Source organism: Lissotriton vulgaris, chromosome 2_1 (assembly GCF_964263255.1).
Source record: "Lissotriton vulgaris chromosome 2_1, aLisVul1.2, whole genome shotgun sequence".
In the NCBI taxonomy this organism is placed as follows: domain Eukaryota; kingdom Metazoa; phylum Chordata; class Amphibia; order Caudata; family Salamandridae; genus Lissotriton; species Lissotriton vulgaris.
Genome location: NC_141687.1, coordinates 1,689,274,961 through 1,689,294,019, shown reverse-complemented (window position 1 = coordinate 1,689,294,019; position 19,059 = coordinate 1,689,274,961).

The following is a 19,059-nucleotide window of genomic DNA, read 5'->3' as shown; positions in this document are numbered from 1 at the left end:
TGAGAGATGTGAAAATATTGTAATGGGGCACCCGTTAGAGGTGCATGTGCCCCACTCTGTTGAACTGTTGATGACCAGGACCAAAACACAGCATCTGACAAACAGCAGGCTCACGCGCTATGAGCAAGTCATTCTTGCTGCAGAGAACGTGACCCTCAGGAGATGCTCTGTTTTAAATCCTGCTACCTTGATGCCACTTCCAAACGATATTGAAGATGATGATGAATGTACAGACCATGACTGCCTCGATGTGACTGAACTATGCACCAAGCCAAGACCCGACATCGTAGATGAGCCACTGACCGACCCAGATGAAATTTTCTTTGTCGATGGCTCATGCGTAAGAGATGAAGTTGGGCAGTTGAGAGCAGCTTACGCTGTTTGTACAATTACTGGAGTAGTGGAAGCTGGATGCCTGGAAGGAGTACACTCCGCTCAGGTAGCCGAGATTATTGCCCTAACGCGTGCCTGCCTGGCAAGCAATCAAATCCGAGTCACCATATACACTGACAGTCAATATGGTTACGGGGTAGTTCATGATTACGGGCAGTTGTGGTCTCAAAGAGGTTTCATGACCTCTTCAGGCTCTCCCATTCGCAATGGAGAGTTTGTGCGCCTGTTGTTAGAGGCGTTGCAATGTCCAGCAGGTATAGCCGTTGTGAAATGTACCGCCCATACCAGAAATATGGACTTCGTGTCACAAGGCAATAGATATGCAGACGAAGTCGCGCGGTATTGTGCGGAAACAGGATACTCTTTCACAGAGGTGGAAGTGGGTGGAATAAATGTAAGGACTGAATTAGCTATGATATTGGAAACTGTTGATACTTGGGACGAACTGAAGGAGATGCAAGAGAATGCTCCTGACTGTGAAAAAGAAACATGGCAAAAGGCAGGATGTGTGGTGGGTGAGGCCCATTTCTGGGTCTCAGCAGATGGCAGAGCAGTGTTGCCCAATGAGATGGTGAGCCCAATGGCCCGACACATACATGGTCCTGTCCACTTAGGAAGAGATGCTATGCTGAGAGTGTTTAGACAGACCTGGTACAACCCCAAGTTCAGAGTAGCAGCCGAAGCAGTGTGCCAGCGTTGTGTGACGTGCCAGCAGTTGAATGTTGGGAAGAAGACACCAGTTGCACTGAGCCACATAGGGAGGTCAGGAGGTCCATTCAATAGAATGCAGATAGATTTTATCGAAATGCCAAGGTGCAGCCGCCTCCGTTATATCCTGGTGGTTGTCTGCGTTTTCTCCAGATGGGTTGAGGCATATCCTACACGCAGGTGCGACACCCTCACAGTGGCTAAGTTACTGCTTAGGGAGCTTATACCGCGCTTCGGGGTGCCGGCCTCTTTGGAATCAGATAGGGGAACGCATTTCAACAGCTCGCTTGTGAAAATGATTTGTGCCGCTTTGAATATAGACCAAAAACTACATTGCAGTTATCGACCAGAAGCTTCAGGAATTGTGGAGCAAATAAATGGCACCATCAAGGCCAGAATTGCAAAGGTGTGTTCATCAACATCCTTGAGTTGGCCTGATGCGTTGCCATTGGTTCTTATGAGCCTCCGTAGTACCCCAGACAGAAGAACGGGGCTGTCACCACATGAGGTGTTAATGGGAAGAGCAATGAGGTTACCTTCTGTCCCAACTGCTGCACTGATTAGCATCACAGATGATATGATCCTGGACTATTGTAAGGGGCTGTCTGACGCCATTCATTCTGTGTCCCTTCAGGTGCGGGCTGCCGAGGTACCATCGTGCCAGGACCCTTGTCACGACTTGCTTCCTGGGGACTGGGTCCTGGTGAAAAAGCACGTGAGAAACAGCTGCCTGGATGTTCGTTGGCGTGGGCCTTTCAAGATCATCCTGACCACAAATACGGCAGTGAAGGTGGGAAGCCTGCCCAACTGGATCCACGCGTCGCACACGCGGAGGGTTCCAGCACCTCTGGAAGAAACAGCTCCTCTCTCGGATAGACGTCCAGCTGCGGACCGAGAAGCCATAGAGGGGGCTAGCCAAGCTGAAGAGGTGCCAGTGGAAGCAGGGAACGAATCTGACCAAGCTGAGGACGGTCAGTACAACAGCGAGACAGACAACGCTACTGAAGGTGAAAGTAGCTGGGAGTACGAGTCAGACGCTGACAGGTCTGACAGAGAGCGTGAAAGAACAAGAAGAAGACGGAGTAGAAGGGTACGTGGAGAAGCTGATTGGCCGCAAAGAAGGAGCTCTAGCCTAAGGTCAACTCCGGAGAGAACCCTTCCTCCGATATCAGAAGACTCAGACCCCGAAGAAGGTGCTCAGGGCGCTGAAGCACCGGAGTTGAGGAGGTCAAGAAGAGTGCGTGTGCCTAACAGAAGATACTCCACCCCTGAGTGGACATATCTGGCGACAGATGGCTTCGAAGCCAGTGACAGGGAGGATCCGAGCGGTGGTGGTGTCCAGTTCTGAGCCCATCGTAACAGTGGAGATACGACTGTTAGTACCCGGAGTTGAACAAGAAGGGTCACTGACATTTATGCTTCCCCGACCTCCCCGCCTCAGCAAGATAAAGCACATGTTTCTCACAGAATTGCAATTCCCCGATTTTGGTACAAAGATATCAGCCGCAGAAGAGCACAATCTTCGTCTGGAAATATTGAATTTTGCTGTTGAAGCTGCAGGCGAGCGCCTGATAGTGGATGCTTAAAAGACTTTGTAAATAAGCGGGAAGAAAAGAAGATTACCTAGCGCCTAGGAAGCAGAGATTCTTAGGGACTCTCCCTGAGATGATGGAGAAGGGCTAGGGTTGTCTGTATTTGAACTAAAAAGAACTTTGGCGGAAAGGGTTGTCAGCTTCCAGTTGCGTGGTTCTCAGGACAAAAGGAGTAAAAGAGACAGTAAAGGAACGAAAAGGAAAGGAACTTTGTGCTGAGTTGAGAGGGAACCACACTATCTGACGAAATGGAGGCCGGTACCCAGAACCGCAGAGCGAAATGTATAATAGGTACACTAATAGTAGGAGTGATAATACTAATAGCTTTAGTAGTGACAGTCTCTTATGTAAAGGGACGTGAGGAAGAGGCAAAGGTAACTGATGTGGCATCTGTAGAAGCGCTTACACCCACCATTGCTGGTGAGAAAGGGGAAAACACACACGAGAAAGCGTTATTGGCTGCAGAAGCCCGCAGGTTACACGTGGATGAGTCCCAAGGTGACTTTAGGTCAAATGCATATGCCAAATTATTGTATGAATACGTGGATGCCATGGAGGTCAAAGACTGTTATGTTTGTATGCAGTTGCCGGCGTCTGTAGATGAAGGCATTCGATATCATCACCTCCCGCTGACATATGGCATTACATGTAGCTTGTTGCTTAGTATATTTTATGGGAGAGATAGTTTTGACTATTATTTCTCCAATTATGATGCAGTGTTACCAGAAGTCCCAAATTATAAACAAATGAATAAATGGGACTACTGGAAGAGTGAAGACAGGTTGGCAAAGTTTTCATTCCTTGGATTACTTTAGATACTTCAAATGCCCGCAGAAATAACCTGACATGCAAGGTGTCAGAAGTCGAGAAAAAGTTCATAGGGCAGGTGGATGATCGGAATAGGAGACAAAAGATTTTGAAAAAATCAGGACAATGGAAAACAGATTGGACCGAAGAAGAAAAGGCACACAAGAGAAAGGGTAGTAGTGGTCCAATAGCTTTAGATAGAACGCAGAGAGGAAAGTTATGTCTTCATAGAGCCAAAACGTATTATGAAAATGTATACGTGGGAGAGGTTAGCTGTGAACATGCTTTCAATTTAGAGTACTACACCAAAGACTTCCTGAAGGGAATGCAAGTGATTCCAAATGTATATTTCGTATGTGGAAGAAATGCCTACGTAAGGCTACCTGATAATTGGTATGGCTCATGTTACTTGGCAATTATCTTCCCTAAAATATATCATGCCCAAGACTTAGAGATCATCGAGGGCAAGACATCATCGAGGGGAAGGAGAGATGTAGGAGGTGTAGAAATGGTTGGAGATGTCTTTGGAGCTGTGTTCCCTCTTCTGGGATTAGCTCTTAATGATGTTAAAATTAGACGACTAGCAACAGTCGTAGACAGGTTGTCTGCCAGCACTGCTCAGTCCTTAATGCTAGTAGAAGGAGAGATGCAATCGATAAGGGCTATGGTTCTTCAAAACCGCCTTGCGTTAGATGTCCTATTAGCAAAAGAGGGCGGAGTCTGTAAGGCTTTGAAGGTCCAAGAATGTTGCACTTACATTCCAGACAATTCGAAGCCCCTTGAGAAAGTTATTAGAAACATAACTGATATTCACAAGGAGATTGAAGACCTGAGCAGAGAAAATGTCTGGGAAAAGGTGGGCCAAGGAATGAGTGAAGCTGGAAGTTGGCTCACCGCCTTAGGCAAAAGCTTTGTGTGGAAAATACTAAAACCTATCATCATAATATTGATCTGTGGGATCGTGTTATGGGGTTTGGTGAGGGTATTCAAATGGAACAGAGCCAGAAGATCAGCGAGGGATCAGAGAAAACAGCTGCAGAGATTGGCTGCCATACAAGATAGTCAGTACCGGAGTCTGAGGGCTCTGGAAACACAGAAACGAGTTATGCTAGCAATCACCGCAGTTTAAATATTTAGTGATGACCCCGAGAGGTCATCAAAGGGGGGAACTGAGAGAGCGCAAACTGACCAAAATGTAGAAATGTATCACACTTACATGTAGTAAGCACAAATCATGAAGAGAAATGCCATGAGTGCTGATAGTAGCCACAGTTATATTCTGATGTGTAGTTAATATAGAAGTTTAAATAGAAGTGGAACTAATTCAGAAATGTGTGAAGTAATAAGGTTTATCAAACGTGATTATTCCTGAATCCATGTTGTGTAGCTGCTAAAATGTAAGATGGCATACGGAAACGTTGAACGTGGTAGGCCTCAGGGCCCGAGCTAGGAGGGAGGGGGACGAAGATTAAATTGCACAATATGGATTGCACTAATGTTTAGTAATAATGAGTAGGTTTTGATTTATAGATGTGTTTACTTAATCAGTAGAATAAGAGTATTAACATGCTAACAATTAAAGAAGAAGTTGAATATTATAAAGTTGTTGTAGAGCTGGAAAGCCTTAAACGTTGATTTACACATATTAGTCTGGGCCGGGGAATGTTGCAACGCGGTTGGAAAACCATGAGAATTGGGATTTGGCTCCAAATGTCTGTCTGGAAGAGAAAAGGGGGTATTCAATTATTAATAATGAATAGAAGCCTGTTCATGAAATGGACCAGACATGGAGGAGGGTTCCGGAATGTTTAAGGGGTATCAGCGGGCCGGAGAAGAGTCTGAGAAGCAAGGTCGACGCTAACCACAAGGCTTCATCATGGAAAAAGCCAGAAGCTACACCACGTGAGGGGCGTCTCACGAGGGGCGTCCTAAATGTTGTTGTATTTTTGTATTAGGGACAGCACCCCTGGGGGGAGTTAGAGCAGAAGCCTGAGGACCTTTTAGAGAGCGGATGGGTAGGCAGAGAGGGGCCATGATTGGAGAACTATAGGTTTTCACCAAGAGCTTGAGAGTGGGTGGCTTCCCTTGGGAGTCATTCACTGCTGACACTTTTTTGTTAGGTTGAGACCTGGTTAAGTAGGGATACCATCTAGATCAGGGTAGGGAAAGCCTAACCTGTATTTTATCTCCGCCTGTAATGACCGATAGATTTCAATATGTGTCTATGCTAATAGCACTATTGTTTTTAGAACTGGTATTGGTAATTTCCGTTGTTCGTCTGAGGGCTTTCAGAGAACACATGTACGTAGTTGGGCCCGTGTATCTGGTTAATCTCATTTTGAGATGCTTGTATCTGCAACTTATCTTGACTTTATAATAAACCTTTGAAAGCTAGAAGTTGTTTGTGATCCTTTGAGCAGAGTCCTTTACTGGGAGAACTAACTTGGTAAGAGATGCACTTTCTTTCCTCAAAGACAGGTAATAAAGGTTCAGTCGACCAGACCGGGGTTTTAGATCGACAGTGATAAGGTATTGATCAAAATCTCACCCTTCCAATTTGTTGCAAACAACTTAATCGCGGTTGCTTGCTATGTGACTTCATATATTACAAAGTCAGAGAAGACAGAGATGAAAGCGATTTGGGAGGAGATTTCTGAAGAAAAGAGGCTTACCAAGAAATTGTACAATTTCAACTTAAAAATGCTTTCCCACAGAGAAATAGGTTCTCATGAATGCTTGGACAGTTTAAGATCAGCTAGTTTGTTCTCCATGTCAAGAGAAATTCTGTGGGTAAGCCCAGGCCTTGCAAGTAGTCGTAATAGAGTATTCAAGTCTTTTCTAGGGGTGGGCGGAGTTCGCAGAGTTGCACTACATGGATTTCCGCAGAGTTGCATAAACACTACGTTGACGTCCACAGAGTTCCGCTCCGCCCCAGATAGGCCTTATACACAGGAAGGAACAAGATAGGGTCAGAAGTGGTCTGTGAGAGCTGTAGACAGGGGGAGGTGGGTGAGCATGTGACCTCTCATGCACTCATTCATTCCTCCATGCACCACTCATGCAGTCAGTCAATCGTCCATGCACCTCTCATGTACTCATTCAATTATCCATGTTCTTCTCATGCACTCATTCAATCATCCATGCCCCGCTCATGTATTCATTCTATCATCCATTCACCGCTCATGCACTTATTCCATCACCCATGCACTACTCTGACACTCATTCAATCATCCATGCTCTACTCATGCACTAATTGTAACATCCATGCATCACTCATTCTAACATCCATGCACCTCTCATGCACTCATTCAATCATCTATACACCACTAATGCACTATATCAGTCACCCATTCACCATACATGCACTCATTGTATCACCCAACACCACTCATGCACTCACTCAATCATCCATGCATCACTTATGCAATCATTCAATCATCCATACACCAGTGATGCATTCATTCTAACATCCATGTACCTCTCATGTACTCATTGAATCATCCATGTACAACCCATGCACTCATGCAATCATCTATGCCCCACTCATGCACTCATTCAATCATCAATGCACCACTCATACACTCATTCAATCATCTATGCCCCACTCATGCATTCATTCTAACCTCTATGTGCCTCTCATGCCCTCATTCAATCATCCATGCACTTCTCATGCACTCATTGAATTATCCATGCACCACCCATGCACTCATTCTAACATAAATGGACCACTCACGTACTCATTCAATTATCTAGACACCACTCATGCACTCATTCAGCCATTCATGCCCCACTCATGCATTCTTTCTATCATCCATGCACCACTCATGCACCAATCAATCACCTATCCACCACTCATGCACTATTCAATGTTCCATGCACCAGTCATGCACTCATTCAATCAACCATGCAGACTTATGCACTCGTTCTAAAATCCATGCACCACTCATTCACTTAGTCTAACATCAATGCACATCTTATGCACTCAATATGACTTCAAACATATTGTATACTGTTTTGTTCCTGTAAAGTGCTCTGATACCCTAACGGGTCAAGTTCGCGCTCTTTAAAAAACTAAAATAAATAAATAAAATCATCTATGCACACTTAATTATTCATCCATGGACCTCTTGGTCACTCATTCTATCACCATAAACACACTCATGCACTCACTCATCCCTTCAGCTTATCTTTTTTTAACCATGAAAGGCAATTCTGAAAAGAAATTTTTTTTGTTTGATCTTTTTTTAAATGTTCTAACATTTTGTGTTTTTTTTGTATTTTATCTAAAATAAAATGGCAACGAGAAGAACATAATGTGGACCACAAACAGAAAAACAGTCGTTCATGTGGTACAACCAAAAAACACATTAACAGCTAAGATTTCTTGAACTCTGCAAGATTACATCCACAGCCTGCTCCCCGGCTGTTACATTCTATGCAGTAGGTAGTGATGCGCTTTAATTCTGGTGACATTTCAGTACGTCTCCTCTCCACTTCAAATGAAACTTTCTCCCCGAGAGCAGGTGGTGGAGATCTGGAGGTTGATGATCCCTCTGCTTCTCTCTCTCCCTCTTGGCAATTTTCAATAGATTCTTATGATATGTTGTTGTACCACATGAGTATTTTATTTCTGAGCCCCGAGATAATGTCTTCTTACATATGCTGCACTTCATCAATTTTGCGATCATCTTCAATTCATCAGATGGAATGGTAAAGAAATCCAATGCTAAGCTTTTTTTCTTCATTTGTGGTTCGTAATCAGAAAATTCCTGGTGTGCAGCTGGTACCTCCTGATCTTCAAGATGTTCAACCACTTGCTGCTCTTTCTCACCTCCTCCTGATGCCATTTTATTTTTAAAAAACTAACCAAAAAACACAAACCAGCATACTTCTACACTATAAGTGTGGCAGAGCCCAAAGAATGATCCAACCAGCAACTGGAATGTTCAAGAAGGGATAACTGGGTGTTTACTTTCTTTTATAATAAAAACTGTCCTAAGCAATAAAATCTCTTATTTTGTAGTCCCGCGGTCTTCGCAACTGCCTGAGTCGTTGATACTTCTAGCATTGCCACTGAAATAGGAAATCCATTTTAAAAGTGTTTTTCTACAAAAATTATTACAAAAAGAGAGGTTTAAACAAAATATTACTAAACACATAGGGGCTCCTTACAATGTTGAGCAGAAAACCTCAGCCCGACACAGACTCTGAATCAGGACCAACCGACTTGCGGTTCCAAATGCCAGATTTTGATGCAACCGAACACTGTTTGGTCCAATTCCCACAGTTTCCTATGCAAGCTTGTGCTACGCCTGACAACCCGGCCATAACACAGGCTCCTATGGGGCAATGGACTGTTTGCAGAAAACCCTGCACCCTGTTGCAAGAACCCCACAGTGCGTGCCACGCAGTGCACGGTTTTACAGGGGGTTCCTTGGGTACCCCTTCAGCCATCAACCATAGGCCGCGGGGCTAGGAGGCCATGCCAGGAGCCCCCCAAATCACTCTGTGACAGCCTTTCCATGTTGGACAGACCGATGCGGAAAGTTTGTTGGAAATCTACATCATAATGCCGAAGGCAGAAACGCTGTCCATAGGGGTCAAGGATGCGGTTCCGACTGACACAAATACTCCACGATTCGCTCAAAACACATTCGGAATGACTGCGCGGTTTATATTCCGACCATGAACATCGTAATAAGGAGGTTGGACTGTAAATGACCAAGTCGGTCGGAAGGGCTCCGACGTGGTCAAGGAGATTCAGACTGTCAGGAGGAGGCTTTCTGCCCGACATCGTAATGTGCCCCCTAGAGTTAAACTTTATTTAAACTACGTACATATATGCGTTTGTGAAAGCACGCAGCCTGTGTGGCATCTTCACAGCAATCGCAATCATGTTGTGACAATCACATTTTTTTTAAACTGACAGTTCCTCAAATTTAGAGTGAAACTGAGAAATACTTAAATGAGTGGTCCACAATACAGATATAATGTACAATATCCAACTATAGAAGGAAATAGGAAAATCCTAGAAGTTCATTGAAAAAACCCAAAGGTAATATGGATGTTAAAGTTAAGAAGTAGATTTCTAAAAACCTTAGAAATCCACTGAAAAAAACAAAAATTATACAGGAGTTATATTTAGTAAATAGAATTGAAAAAACATTAGAAATTCACTGAAAAAACAAAGGTTGCATGTACATTATAGTTAGGAAACAGAATTTAAAAAAAACTTAGAAATTCACTGAAAAAACAAAAGGTTACAGGGACGTTATAGTTAGGCTTACATTTCACTCATGCAAAACGACAGAAATTCAGCAGTTATAGTTAACTGAGCTACCTATAACCTACACCTCCGCGATGCACTGCTTATGACCTCACATATTACATCAATACTACATGGTCAGTGACATCACTGATGACATCTCAAATGACATCACTAATGACATCTCAAATGACTTCACTGATGACACCATCCAGTGTTTGTCTTGTCTGAAAGTTACAGCGTCTTCAACATAAACCACTGTGCAAACGCGTCCCGTGGTGCGTTTTAAGTTATGGCATTAACTCCCCTTGAATCCGGAGGGTCCCTGGGGTGCAACTAGCCCACCAGTTACCTCTATGAAGCGCCACAGAGCTGCGTTGCAAAGAGGTGTTAAAAAAAGGGTCATGGCCTCTGAACACCTCTCTGCGATGCAGCTCCGTGGCGGATATGGAGGTTCCTGGTGGGCAAGTTGACCCTAGGGACCCCCAGTATTCAAAGGTAATTAGTTCCCCATCTTCAAACGCGCCAGGGGCGCATTTGCAGAGTGCTGCAGGGAGGGGGCAGGCCTCTGGCACGATGCCGGTCTTTTTTAAAATTAATTTTTTAAGAAAGGGGGCTGTGTGGCCCCCCTTATTTTCCTATTTTAATGGCCCTGGGGACCCCATCCCCAAGGAACTGACCCCTATTTTATTTTTGAATTGGAAGGGGGCCATATGGCCCCCCTCCCGAGCCCATAATCTGCCCCGGGGAACCCATCCCCCTTCCTCAGACCATTTATGGCCCCGGGGACCCCATTCCCGGGGCCGACCCTATCCGTTGGGGACTGTGGGGGGGTCCCAAATCCCCCCACGGTCCCGCCGGCTCCCCGCCTCCTGTGGGAGCTGGCATGGCTTTTCCACACGGGGAGCTGCTATGATGCAGCTCCCAGTGTAGAAAAGCAATCTGCTTTAGTTTTTGGAAGAGAGAGCAGGTTTCCTACTCACTCTTCCAAAAACCAAAGCAGAGTTTGCTATGGTAGGGCGGGAGCCACGAGGCTCCCGCTCTGCCATAGCAATTAGCAGTGTTCCGGGGGGTGAGCCCCCTGGGACACTGCAGGAGCTGACCATGGGGGGGTGGCGTTCCCCAGGGCCATCAGAGGGCTCCAGGAGGGAGGTTGTGCGCCCCCTCCCAACATTAGCAAAGTTGGGGGGTGGTGGTCCCCAGGGCTTGGGGGGTCCGTAATGAACCCCCCAATTTGCATACTTAGTGCACTGGGGAGGTGGCGGTCCCCGGGGCGTGTGGAGGGGCTCGAGAACCCCCACACAGTGTCGTTTTGTTTTAAAGAAACAAGCCCCAGGGGGTGGCGGTCCCCGGGGCTGCGGGAGGGCCATGTTTCCCCGCAAATATTTTAGAAATGCCCCAGGGGTGGCCGCGCTTCGTTCTTTTTTTTTCGCTGCAGGATCCACAGATCCTCCGTACATATTGCCGCTTTTAAAAATATATATATATTTTTGGCCCTGGGGGTCCTTGTGGGACCCCGTGAGCAGGCCTAGGGTGTTTCTACCCTGCCCCCTTTTCATGCTTTGCACGTTTGTTTATCTCTTTTCTTGTGCCTCAGATCTACCGAGGCACAAGATGGCTGCCATCACTTCCTGGTTTGGAGTGTTGACAGCCAATTAGCATGCAGCTCGTGATCGGGAAAGTGATGGCAAAAATGCTTTTGGTGCCTCCTCAATCCACAGCCATCTGAATGCTTGGACACAGTGATAATTTATTGCGGCCAAAAGAAATAAGAACTCTGAAGAGGTGGCACATTGGCAGATTTGAAGAGTGACAGCACTGTACCATCATCTGTGCTTAAGGAATGCAGTCCGTATGTTTCGCCCACTCACCCTTCTACCTACTGCAGAGAATCTGTCATTGTATGTCAACATATCCACAAAAGTTGAGGGGAGCTCAAATGCTACAACCCAAGCCTTAGGAAGCTGTGGAACACTAAAGGACCAATTGTCCACCCCTCCCCATTTATTTTTCTCGCCTCTGTTGTCACCAGCTGTGACCAGGCCAGTGTCCAGCTCTACTTTGTCCCTTGTTAGGAGAAGAGTTGATGCATACCACAAATCACCATCATCAACCCGTGTGTTCGACAGAGTGTAGTCTGGGGGTTGTGGTTTCCCAGGAGCTGATCTCAGTTGTTTTTTATGCAGTAAGGACCTCTACCAATATTCAGAATGAGTAGCCAATGGGATTGTCACCCAATGGGCTCGAGGTGGCTCATGGTCACAATCGGCATCTCCACATTTTTAAAGCCAAAATGGCTAAGCACCTAGTACAAAGCTGATTTTGTGATTATGTACACCACTTTCGTTCTTTTGAACCATATTATTTAACTGGCCAGTCCGCTAATGCAGTGTGTTTTTGAGTGGGGATATCATCTGTGTATTTTTATTGGGGTGCAGGAAACAGGGGATTTATCATTGTGTGCCTGCTTCTTTGCTAGTACTCTGATGTCTTTAAACTGCTGCAACCAAATTTACTCCCTTGCCAAGAATCACACCTTAGTGCATCACCAGAGAAGATCTCTTTTTCAGAAACCTCGCAGTCATCTGATGACTTTTCACATCATGTTTGGAATTTTAGAGTCAACTCCAGAAACAACAGCCCACATTCAAGGACCTATTGTCAGCTACAGTCAAATGTTTTGGGCCGTAAGAACAGCTATTGTCATCCCAGTTTGTGCTCAGGACCCTAGGGTTGGCTCTTAACAGTGAAGACTGCACTCCACATGATTGGAGCAGCTAGCTGTGCAACACTAGGGTTAGGTGCTGGCCCACATTGTTGATTCTGTTTGCCTCTCAGTGTCAACAATTGTTCAGTTACTTACCAGTAATATTCATTACTCTGAGACACTGTCTTCCTCGTCACAGTTTAATTTTTTGCATAAATGGAGACAAACTCATACGTAAGGACGGTGAGAGAAAAATGGATGGATGAGGACGTAATGACTCTTGAGTACATGTTTCCCTAACAGCAGCGGTCAGCTCAGGTGAGTGCGGTGAGGCGGGCAGCGGGCAGAATGGGAAGTCAACAGACGACAGAATAAGTATAATTAAATAAATAATACCTATTCCGTCGTCTGTCGAATCCCCCCCGCCGCGCCCGCCACCACTGCCTCACTGCGCTTACCTGAGCTGGCCACCGCTGCTCCCTAACTATCCTCTGTTCTCCTCGTAGGTCATGCTTGGGGCTTCCAGAGTCATGACCTGAAACCAAAGCCCCTTTCCCATCCAGTATCAGCTGCTGATGCCACAGCCCATGTTTGGGTTTCTGGACTCAGGTGCTAGCTCCACAGCCCACAATACTGTCCAGCCTCAGTGTCAATTCTTGACCATGTCCTGATGAACTGTAAATGTCACAGCTCAAATCCTAGGACCAGAGGCTGATACCACAGTCAACGCTCCCCATCCAAGCCTCCCACGAAGGTGAATACTAACCGAACAGCCCATGCTATCTTGTTTCCTCTGGGCCAGTTGCTAACTAGGTCCAGCAACATTTAAATTATGTCTTGTGTTGGCACGACATGCACAGAAACATTTTCCAGTGAGCTGGCAAGGATAATGCGAAGAGCCAGAATACAAATGGCTATTACTCACACCGCTTGGGCTTTTCATTCTATTTTATTACAGTGAAATGCCCTTGCATCAAAAATCGATGCCAGAATGCATTAAAATATAGTGCTAAACGATAGATTTACATTTTGCATAATTACACTTAATGCCTTGTAATTTCCCTGAAATTTCGTGTAGTTCACGAAAGCAAATTAGCAAACAGTTATTGTTAACTTCAAGCTGGATCCTCCAGTTTCAGACTCAAATGCTGAGCTCACAACCCACACAGTCCAAGCCAAAATATCAGCTGCTGGACTCATATCCTATAAGTAGCCTCCCTCCCACAGGATCTGCCTTTTCAGACAATGCACCTGTTGCCGCAAGCGTGGGATCCTGTGACTCATCTCCAGCTCAGCATGTAAGTAAAGGGCACCACAGGCTCTGGGCACTTCCTTCTGAGTGACTTCCGCTCTCCATGACCTTAAATGCTCTGCTGGACCCTGAGCAAACATAAGCTGCAAAGGGGATGCCTGGAAAAGGACACCGTTTTCACTAGGACTCTAAGTGGGAAACATGACCCTTTCCAGGCACATTCTATTATTCAGATCAAAGTATCCAAGGGAAATAATGTGCTTCTTTGGCTTGTGAGGAGTCTTAGAAAGCAGGTTGCTTCCAAAGTGGGTTCCATTTAAACACCAGTTACATGGCCATGTAGACACTGTGACATGAATGTCTACATCAGTTTAAGATGTGATATGGCTGTGCGTCCACACATTGCGCAAAACTAGCAGAAGTACCAGATCAGGTCTTGGATATTGTGTAGAAGCATGGGATCACTGTTCATGCAAGTCCTGGTCTGAGTGTCTGATCTTTTTCTGTTCAAGTACACCTCCAGGAAAGCAATGGTGGTGCCCTGGTAGATGGTGCTTCATAGCTGGAGCTGGAGACCTCGAATGGTAGGAGGTGATCTGATCTCCTCCAGTTTGGAAGGATGACACCCAGTCCAGGGTGGGCCTATTATGTGGAATCCCTTCAGTCATCACAGTAGTGTGGAGTGTTGAATGATGCTGAATGCCGATGAAGGCCAATAAGCAGAAGGGCTGCTTCAGTCATTGTCTAAAAAAAATATTATTATAATGACTGCATATTGAATTCTTCCCTGAAATCCTGCATGAGTGTAGACAGGTACATAAGTTAGAGACCCAGGAGGGCCAAAGGCTAAACTCAATCGGTGCCCACCCCTCTCTCAGAACAGATTGTTCGCAAGAAAACAGTTAGGGCCTGAATTAGAGTCTGGTGGACGAGGTATTCCTTCACAAACTTGATGGAAAGTGCTTATTACAAGTGTTATAGGATGGATGTTTATGTGACCTGTCTTCCAAACTCTAAAACTGGCCCTTAATCTCCAAGCTGCTCCCTGAATCTTAACTGTTTCCCACTTATGGGCAACCTTTGACTTGTTTATTGATGATTAAAGAGAGAAATACTTATTTTTCTTGAATGGATGTCTCTCCGTTCATCCGGGGCCCAAGCACAGTGTAGAGAGACCTGCCAACTGATTCAGAGCACTGCAAAAAGAGCCTTCCCACCTATTCGATGACCATTGATGTATGAGACTTACTCCAGCAACAAAGAGTCCAAAGGGGCTGAAACTAGGATCTAATAAAGGCCTCTGCAGCTCCAACATTCAACCTGAAGCCTATGCGTATCCGGGTGAGTTACTGGGATCTCAAGACCCCTTACCACATTTTGCGGGGGGCATCATCTGATACTACACCACTGGGTTGAAAAAACAAACAGTTCAGAGAAGCAATGCTAAGTAATGAGGGCTGAGACAAACAGTGCATTGGAACGCAGAGTAAATAAGGATTTGAAAAGCAATCAGTCTTGCAATTGTGAAAGTTAGAGCTATTCGCGTTGAAAATGATAGAATGTATGACTTTACAACACATACATTTATAAAGCATGCCTTTACAGCGCAGATTTTACATCGCAACATCCTTTACAATGCATTATTTTACATCGCATGCCACTACATCACATTTTTAGAAACTACCTTTACCACGCATTCCATGACATCGCATAATACCTTTACAATGCATACCATTACAACGCATACCATTACATTGCATTGAAGGCAAGTATTGGATAGTATAGGGGTACAAATTACTATTCTAACTCCAGGGGGTGCGACAGTAGGGTAAGTGTTGGATAGTGTAGGGGTAAAAATTACCATTCTAACTCTAGGGGGTGAAACAGTATGGTAAGTGTTGGATAGTGTAGGGGTACTATGCATTGTAATGGTATGCGTTGTAATGACATGCGATGTAATGCCTGCGTTGTAGTGACATGCGTTGTAATGACATGCGTTGTAGTGACATGCAATGTAATGGCTGCGTTGTAGTGACATGCGTTGTAAAGGATGTTGCGATGTAATGACTGCGTTGTAAATGTAGAGCAATGTAATGACTGCATTGCAAAGGTTGTTTCTCAAAATGATAATGCTTTTTACTTCTATTTTTTTCTTTCCATTGTAGTGATCATATTTGAATGGAGTGATTGTCATGTGTGTGCCCTCGATGCGCTGGAGAACCAAAAAATGGGAAATAGGTTAAGGAGGAGGGGAGACAAGAGTAATATGCTGCCTGGAAAAAGAAAGTAACAACATCCTGGAAAAAGCAAACACTCATAGGGAATGTAAGATTAGGTAAAGCATGTGAATTGTAAGCAGGAACAGCATGTTTACCTTAACACTTTTGCACTTATTATTCAGGAATCAATGAGTGTGTTTGCCTGAAAAGTTAAGGACATGACTACAGGGCCAGGAAGGACACGTTTCAATGTCGAACAGGCCTTGGATTTGTGAGAGTTAGAGCAATGTCTTTTACCCATGTGTTTTGGTTTGGAGTGGATGTATGTGGTTTGGAGTGGGATTATGTGGGCTGGAATGGAATTGTTAGTTGTGGAGTTGTGTGGTGTGGAGTGGATTTGTGTAGTGGAATTATGTGGTATGGTGGTAGATAGGGGTGAGAGATGCACAGAATGGATAGACAGGAAGACAAAGAGAGATAGGTAGTTTGTGCACAAAGTGGTGAATAAACTCCAGACAGAGAAGCAAAAAGAGTATATGAGAAAGAGAGAAATAAGGGGAGAGCAGGGTACAGACATATAAAGAGGGGGTGTCTGTGTAAGCAGAAGACACTCCAAGATGAGAAAGCGAGCATGGGGTTGAGGGACGGAAACCTTGAAACCTTGAAAAGGAATGTGAAAGAAACTGTGCTCGAAGACCTGAAGTCAACCACCTGAGAGAGGCGTGAAGAGTTCGTGACAGAGGGACTGATTGCTCTTCCCAAAGAAATCTTATTAACCTGAGAGTAAGGCAGGTGTTCTGAGAAGCTATGACTACCCACCGACAGACGGCCAGGCACCGAGAATGGGCACTGGACTGAGAGTGAGCAAGGAAAGAGACAGGTTGTGCACATCTTCGACTTTCTGAGTATCAGTAAGAGTAGCACCGAGACGAGTGGGAGGGGCACCCATAGAAGGGTGGGTGGCAAGAGGTGGATGAGTGTATAGTGCAAGGAGGACAGGAAGGCAGCATGTGTGAGTTGGCAGTACAGATAGGAGTGAGGGAATGTAAGGGAAGGATGAGTAGGGGCAGTGGGACTGCGAGATGAGAGGGAGCAGTGGGAGAGTTAGGGAGAGATGACAGGAGCAGTGGGGGTGTGAGGAGAGATGACAGGGTTGTTGGAAGTACAAGGGAGAGATGAGATGGGGCAGTGGTAGTATGAGGGAAATGCGACAGGGTTGGTGGGAGTGTGAGGGAGAAATGAGCAGAGCTAACCAGCGACAATACAGCACATGAATTAAACATGGACACACAGTTTTTGGAGAAAGATTCAAAAATCCTTATTGAAAAGAAGAAGTGACATGATATAGTTATTTTCTTTTTAGATTGTTTTTGCAGCATTGGTTGCAGTCTGTGTCTGGCTACAGTGAGCTCACGATACACTATTTACAGAGTGTATTTTGTGTATGCAGTGAGCACATGATACCAGTTGTGCGGGATTAGCCCAATAAACTTTCCACAGACTTACAGTCTGCTAAATCTGATGGTAGCAACAATATGAAGTATCATCTAAGATACCAACACTCCTTCTGGAAATACAGGTCATATAGTCCACAATATGTAAATGGCAAAAATGAAGAGTCTGTTTTGCGAAGTCACACTATGCCCAACATGTTGATCAAGTCTGTTAATGCCCAAGGGGCCTGGGGCAGAGAAGAAGGGGAGGAGAATGACTGTTGTAAAATAGCAAGCGAAAGACCCGGGTTAGTTGTGTGTGTGTGAATGACATTCATAAAAGAAGAGGGTCTTTGTGCTTCTTCAAAGAGCGTGGTCTTGATCTGTGCAGTGAATATGTTGGGATGAGGTTTGGTTTACCAGGAACCTCATGCAAATGGGCAAATAACAAGTCCCAACAATTCATATTAACAACAATCAGGTTAGTTTATGTGCTTTTATAAAGCACATAATGCATACGTTTTGTTTTTAACATTGTATGTAATCAGAAGGCATATAATCGTGAGATATACTGGGGATCTCAATGCAAGTGAAAATAAAGAGGATAATTATGCATAGCTGCTCATATTTGGCCCATGTATAGTATCCTAACATCAGTTATGAGTTTTTAATCACTATTGAATGGAAATCTGGAAGCATTAGTTGAACACACACAAAGGTGTACAGGTAAAGGCTAGAAGCCTAGGTTGCATGCAATCGTGAGAAGTATGAAAGTAAATTGCGTGCAGGTTATTGCTGTCCAAGTTTTGTTAGTAAAAAGAATCAAGTAAAAGATGCGTAACCTAGGTGGTATGCACATGAGATATTTTCCAACCATGGGCATGCATAGGAAATGAATGCAGGTGAGGGATATACAGCTAATCAGAACGTAAATTCAATATATGTAAAGATCAGGTATTAGTGAAATGAGAAGGATTCTGCAAGTGAGAGGTAAATAAGAAGTGTATGCAGCAAAAAGGTAGGAACATGAAAGATATCAAAACTAAAGATATATGGGGGCGTGACTTAGCGCCCAACACGAATGGGAGTGTTCCGGTGAAGCGCCGCGGGATGGGTCGGAGCAACCTCATTTGGTACCTCTCATTCCTTCACTGGTGAGCGGTTCTGGACATTGGAAGATGTTCTGCCGCGGCGAGCTGCTTTTCGGGACTCTCTGCAGCCTCTAAGATCGGTAACTCTGCGTTCTGCGTTATAGCCACACGGGTCATGGCCGCCATTTTGCAGCGACGCTCTCTCTGGGAGGAGAAATACCCGTGAGAGCATTGTGGTGCGCACACGCTTTTGGCGAGTTTCCAACATTGCTAACTACAACATTTGGCACAATGGAGCCTTAATACTTGTGGAGCCTTATGTTGGACTGTTATTGTCTTTCCAATTTTTTTACTTTCCGCCTCACCGTGTACTTTTCAGTGCTGAGGTGTTTTTCTTGACAGCAGCTTTCTGAATCCTTTTCTTGTCACTGAGCCTGGTGGGAGCCCTGGTTTTAATGCCTGGAATAAATGTTTTCTCTCAACTTTTGAAAACAATGTTATAATTACCACTATTTCAATTAATGGTACTATGCCTGTTTAAGCATTGCTTCGCTAAAACGAGCAATGCATATGTCAGTATTAACTTTTTCTT